General features: G+C 34.5%; 1 protein-coding gene across 1 annotated transcript in view; it reads right to left on the reverse strand.

The window, feature by feature from the left end:
- LOC117329058 (arginine--tRNA ligase, cytoplasmic-like) overlaps nt 1-22,678 on the reverse strand; it is a 162,592-nt gene that overhangs the window by 103,922 nt on the left and 35,992 nt on the right. The gene's annotated exons all lie outside the window — the stretch shown is intronic.

Genomic DNA, 22,678 nt, shown 5'->3' on the forward strand with positions numbered 1-22,678 from the left:
GATACAAATCCCACATGACACCGGGTCAATTTTTAGAATATTCATCACAACTATCATGGACGCCGTCAACAGCATGGTTCCGATTTTTTGAGAGTCTGACTGCAGTTCTTTGCCAACATTCTTAAATCAATAAAAAATATACTGATTTGTTGGCAAATATGGCTTGTTTAGGGTTTGTATAACTTCTTAGGAAAAATCTATTTTGTAAATAGCTTGTTTTACTACAGGTATGTTGATTATTGGAAACTTCACATGAGACCCAATTTGGTGACAGTCGGGGTTTGTCACAGTTGACCGACTCTTTTAATTAACCCCTTGGGGTCAATTAGTGTCACTGACCATAGCTAATATGCCCTTTGTTGAGTCTGTATCTTGGACAACATTTTAAGACTTATATACACACTAGTTTTAGTCAGAATTTGAAGCGTCAAATTGACGCACGTCATGTCCGAGGTACTGGGCGAAGCGGGAAAAAAGTGGAGAATTTTATAAAATTCCAACTGGAGAATTTGATTTCTGTATTGAATATTCGGGAGTCGCCAGTCCAATGCGGGAAACTTGACAGGTATGATCTGAGGTTTTTTATTTAACTACAGGACGTGAGATGGTGAGATGGTACAGCAAGTTGTAACCATTTCCATTTATTACCAGGCATCCAGTGCTCATTACTAGATAACTTTGAAACAGGTCAGATCATCGACATTTATTCTCTTAGATCAAACCTCATATTTGATTGCCAGTTTAGAATCTGGAACTCACATGTGATACAGAGTACTCATATACATGTACTTATATAAGGAACACATGCATGTGTAGCGAAACTGGACTGGGATGAACGCCGCGACCAGGTAGCTCAATTGGTAGAACATCCGGCTAGTGTTTGGAGGTTCTAGGTTAGAACTTCGGCCAGGCTAATTACAGTAAAACTCACTTGTGTCGAACAATCTTGAATCGAATACATCGGATATGAGTCGAATGTTTAGGTTCGGTCCCGATTTTTTCCCTTCTTTATCTTAGTAAATTAAGTACGGATGATTTGAACACTGCTGAATCGAATACTGCGGTTGTGTCAAACATATTTTGTGGTCCCTCCCTTCTAAACTATACCAAAATTTCCATTTTTGTGTCAAATATCAAAGGCATCATGCTTTCATAGGTAAAATTTACTGACATCGGCTTGATTGACCGAATGTGACTGATCAGCCTAACGTTGTTACCAATCCTATTGTTAGTTTCTGGCTGTCGGTCACACATCATCCCATTGTTTATACAGGTGCACAGGTGAAGTAAAACGTTAGGGTACATGTTTTAGTCGACAAACCATAACATCATGACCTACTGTGTTCTGTTTACTGTTTTGATACACATGGCCGCCGAAAATATAAGGAAAAAATAAACGATAAATTACATATCTTCCACCCGAAAAATGCATGCACAGTAAAAATACTTGGCTGTCATTGATTTATTTATCTTTGCCTAAATTCTGAATTCACCGATGAAATAGGAACAATAACGGGGTGTTTTTATTCTGTACAAAACATCGTGGTAATGCATAATCATGCAGCCGAATAAACACTGACCGCGGCCTTCACCTTTGATACAAAATCAGCACGATCAGTTCGATCAAATTTTCCTGAACTGTTTATTGTTTCATATTATTTAATTGTAGAACAATATAAATGGATTCTAGGAGAAATAATGTGAGTACAATATATACATTTATATTCTTATAATGTATGTATCGTTTTCATAGAATATTATGCTGTTCTTATCTGTAACCGTGCACAATATTGTTTATTAGATAAAAGAATAATTGTTATCATGTACAATTAAATTCTTTGTTATTATTCATTGTTTATTTTTGACCATGTTATCAAACACTTGTTCGACATACAGCCGATGATACTAGGGTATTTTGTCTTCGTATACAAACGGACACGGATAAGTCGAACCATCGGATAAGTCAAATATTTTGCTTGGTCCCGTCGACTTCGACTTATCCAAGTTTTACTGTAATTGCATTTTTCCTCTCCTAATTACACATGTAAAACAGGGTATATGCAATTCTAATAAGGATGTATGGGGTTCAGGAACCCTCCAGATTGGACATTTACATTACAGCCAAACTGTGCAGGAATAAAACTAGGTTCTACAAGTATAAGACTAATTAACATAAACACCATGTTTATAAAGATACGCTTGTTTACTCTCAAAATACCCCAGCCCTGCTAGGTATTGCCATTAGACTTGTTTCACAATGGCCATGTAATCTAAACTTTTATACAGGGTTTTCACATCAATCTTGAGTATGTGTTTTTTTTTATAAGTTACAATACTACTACCATCCTTTTCCATCCTGTAAATTTCCCAACATTAAATGTAATTAAGTCAAGGTCATTAAATCGAACTTCATCGCCGTTCACTCCAGCAGCTTAATGATGCCTACTATGTCTTCCACTCCCAGTGTTGGGTGAGGAAGCTTACTGGTTCTGTCACTCCAACTGTGTTTTTTGTTGAATTAGCATTCAGTTGTAAATCAGATGGCCAAGGAGGGATGATACAAGGGAGATAACCCAGGGGAATGACTGGAAATGCGATATTAAGTTGTTATGTCATTGTCAGAATAATATGACTGCATGGAGTGTTCATTATACTACCAGGGAAATGGTATGATATTTCAGTGTGACTGTACTATAAAATTGCCCTCATGTGTCCCCCTGGGAAGAAAGTTAAATTCATTCCTTATATGTAATGGATAAGAGATCTATACTGTTAGAACTTCAACTCAAAGAAAGGAACATACCATGGACCTCCTATTTAGCTCTGTACCAGTGTAATATATCTCGGGCTCACGAAGTAACAAGTGCAATCAATGATTGCGAAAGCTCAACGGTGGCAGCAATCACACTATGCATTCATTTTTTATGTATGTATAAGCATGTCATTTTGAAATTGTATGTCACATAATATCGCTCCTAGACCTCTAATAGATGTATAAACCAAATAAGAAATCTTCAAAGAGGGTTTTTGTGCCAAAAAAAGTCAGTCCACTAAATGATAAAATACCAAAAAAAAAATCACAATTTTTTTTCTGCATGATTTTGCCACAGCATCACTCCTGGATCTCTAATGAATGTATAAATTAAATTAGAAGGGTGATAGGTGTATACTTTTGGACTTACCCCAAAAACTTTAAAGTGAGTTTTGGTGCCAAAAAAGTTCAGTCCACAAAATGGTAAAATGAGAAAAAAAACACAATTTTTTCTGCATGATTTTGCCATAACGTCACTCCTAGACCTCTCATGAATATATAAACCAATTTAGAAGGGCATGAGGTGTATACTTTTGGACTTACAAGCTTTCCAAAAACTGACCCCAACAACTTTAAAGTTTTGGGGTGGGACGCGGACACCAACGTTGACGCGGATGCGGACGCCGGGGTGACAGCATTAGCTCTCGGTTACTCAGTGAGCTAAAAAGGAGAGTTGGTATGGCTTCTTCATAGTTATATTACACTGTACACAGCTAAATAGGAGGTCCATACTATGTTCCTTTCTTTGAGTTGAAGTACTAACGGTATATTTTTTTTACCTATTACATACCAGTAATCAATTTAACATTTCTCTAGGATAGGTACGTCTCTGTCATTCAGCTGATGATTAAGTGTTTAATATTATGGTCTCAAACATTCAGCTGATGGAGCAGGTTAGCGTGGTCTCTGTCACTCAGCTGATGGAGCAGGTCAGTGTTACTTGTATATAGTGTTAAATATGGTCTGCTAGCTGTGGATTATAACGCCGGAGACCCAGGTTTGATTCCTGTCACGAACTCAACAGGAATGTATTTCTCATCTGGCCATATATGGAGCATGTGAAAGTTTAATGGACAATGGATGTCTTTGGAATACATAGAAGGATACCAACACAACAGCTCACAATCGATTCCCTATGTGACAGAAAAATCTTGTGTTATAATCATTTACAGATGTCACTGGGTGTCGCACCTCATCCAATTAACAGCTACCATGAATGAACTTGTTAAGAGTATTCTAATTAGGCAGAGAGATAACTTAATTACCCCTAAGGCACAATAACAGCAGTACAGACTTCAGCACAGGATGCAAGTGACTTCCAATGATATCTGAGATACACTATTTTCTTATCCATGGCAACCAGGTAGTTACCACCTGTGTACATTATAATTAATCTCTGTATGAAGATCTTCTCCTTGTTTGTCAAGGCTATTGATGTTTGTATGCTTCCCTGTATCAGCCCTGCGCTGATCAACATCATCCGGCATCAATTTTGTCAAGGACTAATTGATGTTTTTTTTTTCTCTCTGTTTGAATGATCATCATCAACACTAGTGTCCAGATGTTGTATAAAGCTGCCTTTGATCAGGATAACAAAATCAACAAGACAACATCAAACAATACTGTAATTTGAAAGCAAAATCCATAAAATGAGAACGAGATACGATCATTAGATAGAGTCACACAAACACCATTTAAAAAGTACTAGGAGATTAAGACAGTATAACCTGGAAGGATAAACATCGCCTGTTTTACTGCGACAAGTTTCATCAATATTTCTTAAGGAAGTTCCTTACTAGAAAATATACCACAGGAAAGCATAACAGAATTTTTAGGAAAGTTCTATAACCAAGATTTTTTTCCTTAATCCAATAACGCCTTCTTATAGATAATATTTAGCTAAGGGATTTCCTTAAGTTAAGGAATTTGGATGAAACAGATGTCAGCTAGGTGAGAGTACAAACACCCGCAATGTTGATAAAGCTCAAATCCAGACATCATATCATTATTTTTTTTTTAATAGGTTTTTTGGAAACCTAGGTGGTGACAACTGAACAGGCAAATTTATCAACAACCATCAAACACTTCTGACTTCATCTCACACAGGGACATAGAATACTTCCCAATGAAATAATCATATTGACAATAACCTTTCTTCCATTGTCTTCGTGAATGACTATATATCCACACAGAACAAAGAGTGACACTTGTATGTTGTAATGCACGACTGGCTATAGTCCTAATGATGTAAACAAGATATTTTTTTATTGTAATATAACTGGTTATAGTCCTACTGATGTAAACAAGATATCCCTTTATTGTAATATAACTGGCTATAGTCCTACTGATGTAAACACGATATCCCTTTATTGTAATATAACTGGTTATAGTCCTACTGATGTAAACAAGATATCCCTTTATTGTAATATAACTGGTTATAGTCCTACTGATGTAAACAAGACATCCCTTTATTGTAATATAACTGGTTATAATAGTCCTACTGATGTAAACAAGATATCCCTTTATTGTAATATAACTGGCTATAGTCCTACTGATGTAAACAAAAGATCCCTTTATTGTAATATAACTGGCTATAGTCCTACTGATGTTAACAAGAGAGCCCTTTATGGTAATATATACTGGTTATAGTCCTACTGATGTAAACAAGATATCCCTTTATTGTAATATAACTGGTTATATTAGTCCTACTGATGTAAACAAGATATCCCTTTATGGTAATATAACTGGTTATAGTCCTACTGAGGTAAACACGATATCCCTTTATTGTAATATAACTGGCTATAGTCCTACTGATGTAAACAAGATATCCCTATATTGTAATATAACTGGCTATAGTCCTACTGATGTAAACACGATATCCCTTTATTGTAATATAACTGGTTATAGTCCTACTGATGTAAACACGATATCCCTTTATTGTAATATAACTGGCTATAGTCCTACTGATGTAAACACGATATCCCTTTATTGTAATATAACTGGTTATAGTCCTACTGATGTAAACACGATATCCCTTTATTGTAATATAACTGGCTATAGTCCTACTGATGTAAACAAGATATCCCTATATTGTAATATAACTGGCTATAGTCCTACTGATGTAAACACGATATCCCTTTATTGTAATATAACTGGTTATAGTCCTACTGATGTAAACACGATATCCCTTTATTGTGATATAACTGGCTATAGTCCTACTGATGTAAACACGATATCCCTTTATTGTAATATAACTGGTTATAGTCCTACTGATGTAAACACAATATCCCTTTATTGTAATATAACTGGCTATAGTCCTACTGATGTAAACAAGATATCCCTATGTTGTAATATAACTGGCTATAGTCCTACTGATGTAAACACGATATCCCTTTATTGTAATATAACTGGTTATAGTCCTACTGATGTAAACAAGACATCCCTTTATTGTAATATAACTGGTTATAATAGTCCTACTGATGTAAACAAGACATCCCTTTATTGTAATATAACTGGTTATAGTCCTACTGATGTAAACAAGATATCCCTTTATTGTAATATAACTGGTTATATATAATAATAATAGTCCTACTGATGTAAACAAGAGAGCCCTTTATTGTAATATAACTGGCTATATAGTCCTATCGATGTAAACAAGATATCCCTATATTGTAATATAACTGGTTATAGTCCTACTGATGTAAACACAATATCCCTTTATTGTAATATAACTGGCTATAGTCCTACTGATGTAAACAAGATATCCCTATGTTGTAATATAACTGGCTATAGTCCTACTGATGTAAACACGATATCCCTTTATTGTAATATAACTGGTTATAGTCCTACTGATGTAAACAAGACATCCCTTTATTGTAATATAACTGGTTATAATAGTCCTACTGATGTAAACAAGACATCCCTTTATTGTAATATAACTGGTTATAGTCCTACTGATGTAAACAAGATATCCCTTTATTGTAATATAACTGGTTATATATAATAATAATAGTCCTACTGATGTAAACAAGAGAGCCCTTTATTGTAATATAACTGGCTATATAGTCCTATCGATGTAAACAAGATATCCCTATATTGTAATATAACTGGTTATAGTCCTACTGATGTAAACAAGATATCCCTTTATTGTAATATAACTGGCTATAGTTCTACTGATGTAAACAAGAGAGCCCTTTATGGTAATAAATACTGATGTAAACAAGAGAGCCCTTTCCATTGGTTTACAATAAATAGTTTGACCTTTTGTATACTTTTTCTTTAAATTTTCTGTTCTATTGACATTGATAATTGATAAATTCAATAATCCATTGATCGAGTCTCAAAATTAAATTTGGATAACTATTAGCTACAGTCAAAGACGAACAAACAAATATATATGAGACAGATCTGTACTAAAGAATAACTATGATAATTCCGAGTCAAATTCCAAGATGGCCATCTATCATTTTGGTTTTTTCTGAAAATCCTTAAAATTGAACAATTGCACAACTATGGACCAAGAGGAACTTATATATAGTATACAAGATTTGAGAAATACTGAAAAACCTTCTGGAAATGTATAGCAAAACAAACTTCAACTTTCAAAATCCAAGATGGCCCCCTCAGACATTTTGCTTTTCTGATTTAAGCCAGAAAAACTATACACATGCACATCTTGGAACCACAAGGGGAATTGATAAATGAAATTTAAAGAAGGATTTATTATATATTATATATAACCTCCAGTTCCTCTCAAGAAATATTGATAACCATGGATGGAGGACGATTTTACGAGGGGGACTATACTTACTTCAATTTGGCAGACAATACAAATTAAAGGTCTCGACAATTAGCAAAACTTCAGTAATTCTCAACTTCCAGGTAATCAAGCAACTGCCCAAAACATCCATCAATATTTTGTAATAGTAGACAAGAAGATATTTTAATATATCAAATTTGACCCATACTGTGGGCCGTATATAATATATTAAACATTGAACAATTTTTGTATGGTATTTATGATCTATAATAAATATCATACAAAAACAGTTCAACGCTTATATTTTCATTCCTTTTACTTTTTTATTTTTTAAATGAAATAATTCATATTTAAAATTCATAATTCCCGCCTTACCCACAGTCAGAAGATTTTTTGTCAGTCGTTGGAACAGCCAGAACATGGTCGCATGCTTTTTGGCAAACAAAATAGTACATGGTAAATTGAAAAAAACTCAATTTTGTTAATCATTTTATTATCAACATAATGCGCAAATGGCATATATTTTATAACAAATAATGTAGACAAAATAATTAGTCGTTAAACTTAATTATCCTGGATATTGTAGTTCCGGTTTGTGTTGTATTAATACGCTAATAAGTGTAGCGCGTACGTGATGGATGGCATTTAAATGTACATCAATGCCAGAGCTCTCAAACAGACTATATAGTGACAATGCCAGACAAATGTAAATATATACATGTATACATGCATATATATAATACATGTACTTGTCAATTTCCGTGGGGCTAATTTCATGATTCCATGATCAAAGTTTCAAGCCTCAGAAAAAACATTGAATTAAAAAAGAAATAAAAATCTCTCTTTCCCACTGAACTCTCTCTCTCTAAATAGGGATTGCTGGTATGTATATTTGAACCTTAGACTTCGGTACATCTTTAGGTCTTGATCAGAACTAGGTATATTTAGGAAGACTTTGTTTTCCCCTGGCTTGATACAATAAACATGTCTGTTAAGTATAAACAATGTTAGATTCGTGTCTATGTCCAGTAAAGATATACATGTAGTATATATATGAAGACTAGATTTATTTATACTTTGGTTTATTTTTTCACATCTGGAATAACTCAGACAGAGAGGGCAATGTGTGTATCATATAATTATCTGTTTCCACATCTTCCACGCTAGAAACTACCCTGAATCCATTACGCACTGCCCATCAGCTATAGTTAGCTTTGACCTTGATAATGGTACTGGTCAAAACAAAGCATAATCTCCTAAAGCCAAAACATGGCAACCTTAGATTTATGTCGGGGTCATTTTTTCCCCATTTCAAATCAACAATTATAATATAAGGCAAATAGTATAACTTTAGAGATACATGTATCATGCAGTTTTAATTCATCATACGACACATATGCTTTAATTCATATTTGGAGGTGCTAGATTATGTAATATTGTCTTTTAATGCACAATCCTTTAGGCTTGAATCAATGTTCTTTAAGAGATTCGTTAAAAAGACCCAAGTCATTTAACTTACTGTAATACGACTTATCAAAGTATTCTTTAATGATAGCTGCCCACTTTCATGCTATCACCTTTCATCAGCTCTGCAAAGCCAGCCACTGTGAAGATTTTTATATATTCATTATTATCAACTTCAATCATTCTGATATCTACATTGTACCTCAACAATAGGCTACGTACACTACAAATAAAAATCAGTATGACTCAAAGTATTGTAGTTCTGTAGAAGTTTAGTTAAGGTTGAATCAATTATCTGGACCTTTTTCTATAGATATCAATATATTTTGTCCATTTTCATTAAGATTCCTTAACTAAAGGGAATATTGTCCATTTTCATTAAGATTCCTTAAAATTTTTAGAAATTCATAATCTTAAAAATTGTCCAAAGGAAATCATTACAGAATCATAAAGGAAAGCTTTTATCAAGTTTACTTAAACCAATAATGCATTCCTAAGGACAAACTTGTAAGTTATAGAACTTTATGATGTTATGTAATGTAGGATAGATACACTCTTAATCAGAAACTGTCACTAAAAGCATTTTTTCTATCATATATGTTACACAATGCACTTTGTAAAAGGAATAGTCACCTAATACCACTGATTACAACTAGTATTAAGATAACAGCTCTATATATAATTTCTCACAATAGGTACATCATGGCTCTGTTGCGAATGCTAAACCTTATGCACTAACTGTGTCACCTACAATGTCTAAGTATTCTTTACATTAACTTTTATTGTAGATTTTTGTTTTCATCACTGTGTATCTGATCAGGAACATTTTTTACTGATGAACTCCAACTGATATTACCAGCCCTCCAGGGCTCTCATCGTCCCATGTTTTACATCTGTCCACATATCACTGCAAACTGTTTGTATTACACTCCTTCGGTACATTCTTCTAGTGTGATGTAATATGAAAACATCTAGAGGAAATAAAAATGCATTTGGCCCTGACCAATATGACCTTTGCCAGCATGTAAACAGTACTCCACTGTTTAATTATAAACAGCCTCCGGTCCAGATATTGTAGATGTTAACAGGTCCACCTAATGATGCTGTCTGAAATTTACCTTTAGATAGTAAGAGATGACCAGACCAGCTTTTTGTGCTGACACAACTGTAAGGTTTTTGTCGTCTCAGACCAGCTTTTTGTGCTGACACAACTGTAAGGTTTTTGTCGTCTCAGACCGGCTTTTTGTGCTGACAAAACTGTAAGGTTTTTGTCGTCTCAGACCGGCTTTTTGTGCTGACACAACTGTAAGGTTTTTGTCGTCTCAGACCGGCTTTTTGTGCTGACACAACTGTAAGGTTTACATTTGTTCATTGGGAGTCTGGTAATGTCTTTCCTATTATCTATGGGATTGATAGTGTTTCAACATTGACTTCATCAAGATCCAGATTCACACAGGGATTTTTATAAGAAGGTACATGTACACACACAATGTTAAAACAGAGGGATTTAACTAATTAAGACACGAAAGGATACAGACATATTAATATGCTCTATTTGATGGATACACATCAATACATTTTTATGCCCTATTTGTTGGGAACACATCAATACATTTTTATGCCCTATTTGTTGGGAACACATCAATACATTTTTATGCCCTATTTGTTGGGAACACATCAATACATTTTTATGCCCTATTTGTTGGGAACACATCAATACATTTTTATGCCCTATTTGTTGGGAACACATCAATATGTTTATTTGTTTTTATGCCCTATTTGTTGGGAACACATCAATATGTTTTTATGTTCTGTTTGATGGGTACAAATCCAAATGTTCTTTAATCAAACATTTGACAGTTAAAGGATTACTGCATTTTCTTTGAATATTATCCAAGGTTTACACACGCACAAAACCCAGGAACAGGGATTTCAAATCGAGAGTTAATGGTTTAAAATGTAATACATTTTTTCATTTAATGAATCATGACTTTGAATTTGTCCTCTTAGCATCTAATCCAGAACAGACAGACATGCAACAGCTTTATTTTCTCAAGAGTGAAAAAAACCCAAGCTGTAACAAAACAACCCTAAATCAATACATGTGTCTCTATCAACATGGCCACATCAGATAGACAATCAGGAAACCTCGCAAACGTCAACAATCAGGAAAGCAGTACAAGATCCTTATCATCTTCTCATCTACTCATGTTCCTTACAACTCTCTTCCTGCCCCTCATTTGCCAAATCCCATCTCACCCACCATAATGACGACCCCTCTTCTGCCACAAATTTGTGTAGTGTTCTATACATCCCCCTTCAAGCCCCCTACCTGACTCACCGCTATGTGTAGTGTTCTGTACATCCCCCTTCAAGCCCCCTACCTGACTCACCGCTATGTGAACGTCCTTACATCCCCCTTCCAGCCCCCTACCTGACTCACCATTATGTGTAGTGTCCTGTACATCCCCCTTCAAGTCCCCTACCTGACTCACCATTATGTGTAGTGTTCTATACATCCCCCTTCAAGCCCCCTACCTGACTTACCGCTATGTGAACATCCTTACATCCCCCTTCAAGCCCCCTACCTGACTTACCGCTATGTGAACGTCCTTACATCCCCCTTCCAGCCCCCTACCTGACTCACCATTATGTGTAGTGTTCTGTACATCCCCTTCAAGTCACCTCCCTCATCAACTCTAATATGCCTGACTTTTTTTAGTAAATTGAAATCTAAATAACAACTTTAAGTTGATGGGTTTTTTCTAAAGAAAGAAAATATTTTTACTTCTCCCTTTTTATGCCATCTTTTCCAAAAGTCATTATGGCACAAATCTCTTGAAATTGCCTATTGGAATCCCACTGGACATTAGTTGTATCCAGCGCCTCAATAACACAATTTGAAAACTTAAACCCTATGCAAAGATTAAGGAAATTTTCAACCCTAAATACAATTTTAATCCATTGGAGTTCCATTGAAATTTGAAGTAAATTCCATACAAAACATTAGGGCCCAATGGACCTGAATTGCTGACCTGTTAACCAGTTATCCATTTTATACATAAACATAATGAAGAACAAATGTATCAGAAACCTAATATAAGATCTCAGGGTCTCACAGTTATTTGAAAAATTGTTTTTTAAATATTTTTTAACATTTCATCTCTTTCAAACTTAAATTAAGAACATTTTTAACCAGGTCATTCATTTAAACAAACTTTCTAGTCTTCACCCAAGCATGCTACCAATTAGTTATTAAAATAAATCATTGAATATCTTAGTCCATTTGACCCATGTGACCTAGCTTGAATGTAAGTCAAGGTCATTCATTTGAACAAACTTGTAGCCCTTCACCAAAGCAGCTACAGACTCAATATCAAGTCCCTGGGCCTCTTGGTTATTGAGAAGAAGTTATTTAAGGATTTTAGCCAGTTAAACAATGATCATTTACTGCCTTAAATCTTCTATCAGATATGTCTTATAGTTAAACAACGACCATTTATAGCCTGAAATATTCTATCGGATATGTCTTATAGTTAAATAGTGATCATTTATTGCCTTAAATCTTCTATCAGATATGTCTTATAGTTAAAAAATGACCATTTACAGCCTTAAATCTTCTATCAGATATTATGTCTAAAAGGTAAACAACGATGGCAATTTTTTTTAAAGCCTGTACAGATACAGAAGTTTTTAATTTGATGGCTTCAATCTGAAAAAAAGGAAGAAGAATGCCTACAGCAACAATGACACACATGATTAGATGTATTTTTAGTATAACTACTTATATATTGCTAATGATTTTGCAGAAGAGATTTCTCCAGTCAGGGGATGTGGTGTACGTGTCACCAGTAATAGGGATCTGAAGGAAGATTCCACACTTGAAATCTACACCACATGTCTCCGGGAAGTCTCCCAGGCATAAAGCTTATTACTTTTGATATCATTCCAGTATCATTATTGCATTAGCAAATACAAAATGTTCTTTAGGGAATTCAAATATTTCACATTTAATAAAATTGAAGTCATAAAAAAACGCACACAGCGATGAAATAAATCAGAGATGAAACAAAATACATGTGCACAACCAGCACACTGAAGGGGAAAAGTGAAATGTACTGGGACATCCTTTGTCATGCACTATGATACATGTCTCTTGATGTTATTGAAATAGAAATGAACAAATAATTAATTGTCTTGGTGTATATATTAAAATATGAAGCTGCGGTCAAAGTGGTCGAGTGGTTAAGGTGTCCTGACACTTTATCACTAGCCCTCCACCTCTGGGTCACAAATTTGAAACCCATGTGGGGCAGCTACCTGGTACTGACCATAGGCCAGTGGTTTTTCTCCGGGTACTCCATCTTTCCTACACCTCCAAAACCAGGTTTGTCCTTAAAAGACCCTGGCTGTTAATAGGGCATTAAACAAAATAAACCAAATGAAGTTAATATGAACTGTGTAAGAAGCAAATGTCATGAAATGTCTTATTTAAACACAAGATTTTTATTCTTTACTACATTAATTACCGTATTTGACCTAATAAGGGCGCCTGCCCTAATAAGGGCGCCCCTACCTTTTTTCAAGGAAATAAATCTTTGACTGAGTGTCAAAATGGTGTCAAAATGGTGTTCAAAAGTAATAATTCATGTGAAATATTTTGCTACTTTATGTGTTCAATTTTCTTCAGCAAATTAAGTAACTGGAACACATGTTTTCGCCACATTTTGTGTATTCCTACAGGCTACAGATGACATGTCAGTGCAAAGAGCACCCAAAACTAAACACACATACAAATAATAACTTACCATCTTTATTTGAAGATAAAGTAAAGACTTCATTCTTGTTGATAAATAACTTTTGTCCAGAACAGAAAGCTAGTAAAAGACATTGTAAATCAATTATTAGGTCAAAGAAAACGATGTCTGATATGATCTGGGAAATCACCTGTTTCTATAAATAGAACACAAAAGAGTTCCATTTGAACATAAATGGTGGAACACACGTTCTCTGGCCTAAAGATCAGCTGGCATGGTTTACAAGTTTACATGAGTATTCAAGTGATGTTTAAGCTTAATATATGATAATGAATAGATATCTTCATCTGGGATATTTTTATGACTGAATATTTTATCGTTTCCACAACCTTTGGTATTCTGCTATACATGTAAGGTATAGTCTGTTTTATAAAACTTCAGAATAACTCATCTTAATAAGGGCGCCCCCACTGTCAATTACCCGCGCCCTGCGCCCTTATTAGGTCAAATACGGTATATAACCAAAACGATCAAATTCTAAAAGTCCATCCCATCAGACTTTTATGGAAACCCGGCCATCACAGTGAGACTTAAGGTAACCCATCCATCAGGACAAGAATTTAGGTAGCCGCCGTCGAACAGGACTAGAATTTAGGTTACCATCCACAATTGAACTTAAGTAACCACTACAGTTACAGACTTTACGGACAATGTCCTGTAGCAATGCTACAATGGTAGAAATACATTGTGGTACGTTATGCATCAGCGGAAAAGTCACACGTATATCTATCTGTACATGGATCCTTCATCACTATGATTCTAGACCATTTCCACCATAATTACCTCTTCACCATGAGTAGAACCTGCCACAAACAATTGGTGACACCCAGATATAATTGTAGGATGCTGGACACTTTTCTAAGTCTCCTATCTTATTCTCGCCATGAATAGTCAATAATGTGTTAATTATACTCCAGCGGCCCCAACTCCTTTGTCAAAACCCCATCAAAAATGGGGATACCGGTGCAGAGAAGCTGAAACCTAGTAAATCCACCAACAACTCCAATGAGGAACAAGTCGTACCAATAATTATTACCTGGACCTTGGTAATGTTGATTTAAATGAGAAAGTGCCAAATAATATTTCTGCTGACGGTGCAATTTCCTTATTTTGATATTTCTATATATAACAATGTTATAACCTATTATATATTATGGTGTTCTGACTTTCAATCAATAAACAGTTTGAATGTGTAAATTGACAGCCTAAAGGGAAAACGTTTTTCTCGCGTATGAATCACAGAGTGCACATTTCATGTGACAATGATGATGGCCCTATGAAAATGTTTCTTATCTCACCCTTGGGTAAAGACAAGCTACACATGCTCTTTGAACATGCTCTTGTTCTCGATAGAAGGAACGTTTGAATGCTAAATATCAATATTAGTATTAATTATCAGTTAACTGAGTGTTTGCATTCTTTTTGACAAGCTAACCGGAACTATATTTTGTATGAAATCAACATCGTAAGGTGTAAAGCATCTGCTGCAGCCTTATCACAACTGTCATCCACCATCCACGTGTTGTTGTTTACATACGTTTGGCATAATTTGGTTCACACTTCGATTGGAAAACAGCGTAAGAGAAAAATAATCATTCACCCTTTTTTGGGATGAGATAGGGGATCTCAACCCTCGGGGAGAGATTGTTAAGTTCCCAAACACTCGGCAAGCCTGACGTGTTTGAGAACGACGTGTTTGGGAATTTAACAATCTCTCTCCTTGGGTTGAGATCTCCCTATCTCACCCCAAAAGGGGTGAAAGATTCTATTAATCCTGCCTCTGCTGCATATATAGCTAGAGCTCAAACTGGAGACCTCTTACTTTCTAGACTAACACCTGGCCTACTATTAGGCTAAAGGTGAATTTCCACTAGCCTGAGCTAGTAAGGTGACCTTCGGATGGTCAACAGCACCAAATCTGGCAAGGAAGGTCAGTTAAGAAACACAAACAACATCTTTAATTAGTGTTACTATCTAGTATCAGTCTCTGGACACCTATATCAGTGGTAATGGATGTCAATGTTACTATCTAGTATCAGTCTCTGGACACCTATATCAGTGGTAATGGACGTCAATGTTACTATCTAGTATCAGTCTCTGGAAACCTATATCAGTGGTAATGGACGTCAATGTTACTATCTAGTATCAGTCTATGGACACCTATATCAGTGGTAATGGACGTCAATGTTACTATCTAGTATCAGTCTATGGACACCTATATCAGTGGTAATGGACGTCAATGCTACTATCTAGTATCAGTCTCTGGACACCTATATCAGTGGTAATGGACGTCAATGTTACTACATGTATCTAGTATCAGTCTCTGGGCACCTATATCAGTGGTAATGGACGTCAATGTTACTATCTAGTATCAGTCTCTGGAAACCTATATCAGTGGTAATGGACGTCAATGTTACTATCTAGTATCAGTCTCTGGACACCTATATTATTGTTAATGGAAGTCAATGTTACTATCTAGCTTCAGCCTCTCCAATGTTTGCATGGCCATTATATGATAAGTTGATTAGAAGTGATCATTGCGGATTCTGTGATGTACATAGGTGGGGCAACAACATGGAATTATTAATCAATACAGTTTACAGATATACTTTTGTGTTCAGACAAAGAAACCTGTACAGAATAATTTTAAAAGTAAACACAAGTCCAAGCAGGAAACATTGACATAGTCAGAGAAGACACATTGTAATATGAGAATGTAACGAGATCTTATAGGAGACACAATAAAATAGTCTGTGTAGAGAGATATTATAGGAGACACAATAAAATAGTCCGTGTAGAGATCTTATAGGAAACACAATAAAATAGTCTGTGTAGAGAGATCTTATAGGAGACACAATAAAATAGTCCGTGTAGAGATCTTATAGGAGACACAATAAAATAGTCCGTGTAGAGAGATCTTATAGGAGACACAATAAAATAGTCTGTGTAGAGAGATATTATAGGAGACACAATAAAATAGTCCGTGTAGAGAGATCTTATAGGAGACACAATAAAATAGTCCGTGTAGAGAGATCTTATAGGAGACACAATAAAATAGTCCGTGTAGAGAGATATTATAGGAGACACAATAAAATAGTCCGTGTAGAGAGATATTATAGGAGACACAATAAAATAGTCCGTGTAGAGAGATATTATAGGAGACACAATGAAATAGTCCATGTAGAGAGATATTATAGGAAACACAATAAAATAGTCTGTGTAGAGAGATCTTATAGGAGACACAATAAAATAGTCTGTGTAGAGAGATCTTATAGGAGACACAATAAAATAGTCCGTGTAGAGAGATCTTATAGGAGACACAATAAAATAGTCCATGTAGAGAGATCTTATAGGAGACACAATAAAATAGTCCGTGTAGAGAGATCTTATAGGAAACACAATAAAATAGTCCATGTAGAGAGATCTTATAGGAGACACAATAAAATAGTCTGTGTAGAGAGATATTATAGGAGACACAATAAAATAGTCTGTGTAGAGAGATCTTATAGGAGACACAATAAAATAGTCTGTGTAGAGAGATCTTATAGGAGACACAATAAAATAGTCCGTGTAGAGAGATCTTATAGGAGACACAATAAAATAGTCCATGTAGAGAGATCTTATAGGAGACACAATAAAATAGTCCATGTAGAGAGATCTTATAGGAGACACAATGAAATAGTCCATGTAGAGAGATATTATAGGAAACACAATAAAATAGTCTGTGTAGAGAGATCTTATAGGAGACACAATAAAATAGTCCGTGTAGAGAGATCTTATAGGAGACACAATAAAATAGTCCATGTAGAGAGATCTTATAGGAGACACAATAAAATAGTCCGTGTAGAGAGATCTTATAGGAAACACAATAAAATAGTCCATGTAGAGAGATCTTATAGGAAACACAATAAAATAGTCCGTGTAGAGAGATCTTATAGGAGACACAATAAAATAGTCCGTGTAGAGAGATCTTATAGGAAACACAATAAAATAGTCCATGTAGAGAGATCTTATAGGAAACACAATAAAATAGTCCATGTAGAGAGATCTTATAGGAGACACAATAAAATAGTCCGTGTAGAGAGATCTTATAGGAAACACAATAAAATAGTCCATGTAGAGAGATCTTATAGGAGACACAATAAAATAGTCTGTGTAGAGAGATATTATAGGAGACACAATAAAATAGTCTGTGTAGAGAGATATTATAGGAGACACAATAAAATAGTCCGTGTAGAGAGATATTATAGGAGACACAATAAAATAGTCCGTGTAGAGAGATATTATAGGAGACACAATAAAATAGTCCGTGTAGAGAGATATTATAGGAGACACAATAAAATAGTCCGTGTAGAGAGATATTATAGGAGACACAATAAAATAGTCCGTGTAGAGAGATCTTATAGGAGACACAATAAAATAGTCCATGTAGAGAGATCTTATAGGAGACACAATAAAATAGTCCGTGTAGAGAGATCTTATAGGAGACACAATAAAATAGTCCATGTAGAGAGATCTTATAGGAGACACAATAAAATAGTCCATGTAGAGAGATATTATAGGAGACACAATAAAATAGTCTGTGTAGAGAGATATTATAGGAGATACAATAAAATAGTCTGTGTAGAGAGATATTATAGGAGACAATAAAATAGTCCGTGTAGAGAGATATTATAGGAGACAATAAAATAGTTTGTGTAGAGAGATATTATAGGAGACACAATAAAATAGTCCGTGTAGAGAGATATTATAGGAGACACAATAAAATAGTCCGTGTAGAGAGATATTATAGGAGACACAATAAAATAGTCCGTGTAGAGAGATATTATAGGAGACACAATAAAATAGTCTGTGTAGAGAGATATTATAGGAGATACAATAAAATAGTCTGTGTAGAGAGATATTATAGGAGACACAATAAAATAGTCTGTGTAGAGAGATATTATAGGAGACACAATAAAATAGTCTGTGTAGAGAGATATTATAGGAGACACAATAAAATAGTCCGTGTAGAGAGATATTATAGGAGACACAATAAAATAGTCCGTGTAGAGAGATCTTATAGGAGACACAATAAAATAGTTTGTGTAGAGAGATATTATAGGAGACAATAAAATAGTCTGTGTAGAGAGATATTATAGGAGACACAATAAAATAGTCCGTGTAGAGAGATATTATAGGAGACACAATAAAATAGTCCGTGTAGAGAGATCTTATAGGAGACACAATAAAATAGTCCGTGTAGAGAGATATTATAGGAGACACAATAAAATAGTCTGTGTAGAGAGATATTATAGGAGACACAATAAAATAGTCTGTGTAGAGAGATATTATAGGAGACACAATAAAATAGTCTGTGTAGAGAGATATTATAGGAGACACAATAAAATAGTCCGTGTAGAGAGATATTATAGGAGACACAATAAAATAGTCCGTGTAGAGAGATATTATAGGAGACACAATAAAATAGTCCGTGTAGAGAGATATTATAGGAGACACAATAAAATAGTTCATGTAGAGAGATCTTATAGGAGACACAATAAAATAGTCCGTGTAGAGAGATATTATAGGAGATACAATAAAATAGTCTGTGTAGAGAGATATTATAGGAGACACAATAAAATAGTCTGTGTAGAGAGATCTTATAGGAGACACAATAAAATAGTCCGTGTAGAGAGATCTTATAGGAGACACAATAAAATAGTCCGTGTAGAGAGATATTATAGGAGACACAATAAAATAGTCCGTGTAGAGAGATATTATAGGAGACACAATAAAATAGTCCGTGTAGAGAGATATTATAGGAGACACAATAAAATAGTTCATGTAGAGAGATCTTATAGGAGACACAATAAAATAGTCCGTGTAGAGAGATATTATAGGAGATACAATAAAATAGTCTGTGTAGAGAGATATTATAGGAGACACAATAAAATAGTCTGTGTAGAGAGATCTTATAGGAGACACAATAAAATAGTCTGTGTAGAGAGATCTTATAGGAGACACAATAAAATAGTCCGTGTAGAGAGATCTTATAGGAGATACAATAAAATAGTCCGTGTAGAGAGATCTTATAGGAGACACAATAAAATAGTCCGTGTAGAGAGATCTTATAGGAGATACAATAAAATAGTCCCTGTAGAGAGATCTTATAGGAGACACAATAAAATAGTCTGTGTAGAGAGATATTATAGGAGACACAATAAAATAGTTCATGTAGAGAGATATTATAGGAGACACAATAAAATAGTCCGTGTAGAGAGATATTATAGGAAACACAATAAAATAGTCCGTGTACAGAGATATTATAGGAGACACAATAAAATAGTCTGTGTAGAGAGATATTATAGGAGACACAATAAAATAGTCTGTGTAGAGAGATCTTATAGGAGACACAATAAAATAGTCCGCGTAGAGAGATATTATAGGAGACACAATAAAATAGTCTGTGTAGAGAGATATTAAAGGAGATACAATAAAATAGTCTGTGTAGAGAGATATTATAGGAGACACAATAAAATAGTCTGTGTAGAGAGATCTTATAGGAGACACAATAAAATAGTCTGTGTAGAGAGATATTATAGGAGATACAATAAAATAGTCTGTGTAGAGAGATATTATAGGAGACAATAAAATAGTCCGTGTAGAGAGATATTATAGGAGACAATAAAATAGTTCATGTAGAGAGATATTATAGGAGACACAATAAAATAGTCCGTGTAGAGAGATATTATAGGAGACACAATAAAATAGTCCGTGTAGAGAGATATTATAGGAGACACAATAAAATAGTCCGTGTAGAGAGATATTATAGGAGACACAATAAAATAGTCTGTGTAGAGAGATATTATAGGAGATACAATAAAATAGTCAGTGTAGAGAGATCTTATAGGAGACACAATAAAATAGTCTGTGTAGAGAGATATTATAGGAAACACAATAAAATAGTCTGTGTAGAGAGATCTTATAGGAGACACAATAAAATAGTCCGTGTAGAGAGATCTTATAGGAGACACAATAAAATAGTCCATGTAGAGAGATATTATAGGAGACACAATAAAATAGTCTGTGTAGAGAGATATTATAGGAGACACAATAAAATAGTCCGTGTAGAGAGATATTATAGGAGACACAATAAAATAGTCTGTGTAGAGAGATATTATAGGAGACACAATAAAATAGTCCGTGTAGAGAGATATTATAGGAGACACAATAAAATAGTCCGTGTAGAGAGATCTTATAGGAGATACAATAAAATAGTTTGTGTAGAGAGATATTATAGGAGACACAATAAAATAGTCCGTGTAGAGAGATCTTATAGGAGATACAATAAAATAGTCTGTGTAGAGAGATCTTATAGGAGACACAATAAAATAGTCCATGTAGATAGATATTATAGGAGACACAATAAAATAGTCTGTGTAGAGAGATATTATAGGAGACACAATAAAATAGTCTGTGTAGGGAGATCTTATAGGAGACACAATAAAATAGTCTGTGTAGAGAGATATTATAGGAGACACAATAAAATAGTCTGTGTAGAGAGATCTTATAGGAGACACAATAAAATAGTCCATGTAGATAGATATTATAGGAGACACAATAAAATAGTCTGTGTAGAGAGATATTATAGGAGACACAATAAAATAGTCTGTGTAGGGAGATCTTATAGGAGACACAATAAAATAGTCTGTGTAGAGAGATATTATAGGAGACACAATAAAATAGTCTGTGTAGAGAGATCTTATAGGAGACACAATAAAATAGTCCCTGTAGAGAGATCTTATAGGAGACACAATAAAATAGTTCATGTAGAGAGATATTATAGGAGACACAATAAAATAGTCCGTGTAGAGAGATATTATAGGAGACACAATAAAATAGTCCGTGTAGAGAGATCTTATAGGAGACACAATAAAATAGTCCGTGTAGAGAGATCTTATAGGAGACACAATAAAATAGTTCATGTAGAGAGATATTATAGGAGACACAATAAAATAGTCCGTGTAGAGAGATATTATAGGAGACACAATAAAATAGTTCATGTAGAGAGATATTATAGGAGACACAATAAAATAGTCCGTGTAGAGAGATATTATAGGAGACACAATAAAATAGTCCGTGTAGAGAGATCTTATAGGAGACACAATAAAATAGTCCGTGTAGAGAGATATTATAGGAGACACAATAAAATAGTCAGTGTAGAGAGATATTATAGGAAACACAATAAAATAGTCCGTGTAGAGAGATATTATAGGAGACACAATAAAATAGTCCGTGTAGAGAGATATTATCGAGACACAATAAAATAGTCCGTGTAGAGAGATATTATAGGAGACACAATAAAATAGTCTGTGTAGAGAGATCTTATAGGAGACACAATAAAATAGTCCGTGTAGAGAGATCTTATAGGAGACACAATAAAATAGTTTGTGTAGAGAGATATTATAGGAGACACAATAAAATAGTCCGCGTAGAGAGATATTATAGGAGACACAATAAAATAGTCCGTGTAGAGAGATATTATAGGAGACACAATAAAATAGTTCATGTAGAGAGATATTATAGGAGACACAATAAAATAGTCCGTGTAGAGAGATATTATAGGAGACACAATAAAATAGTCCGTGTAGAGAGATATTATAGGAGACACAATAAAATAGTCCGTGTAGAGAGATATTATAGGAGACACAATAAAATAGTCCGTGTAGACAGATCTTATAGGATCGAGACACAATAAAATAGTCTGTGTAGAGAGATCTTATAGGAGACACAATAAAATAGTCTGTGTAGAGAGATATTATAGGAGACACAATAAAATAGTCC

Source organism: Pecten maximus, chromosome 6 (genome assembly GCF_902652985.1).
Source record: "Pecten maximus chromosome 6, xPecMax1.1, whole genome shotgun sequence".
NCBI classification, from domain to species: Eukaryota; Metazoa; Mollusca; class Bivalvia; order Pectinida; family Pectinidae; genus Pecten; species Pecten maximus.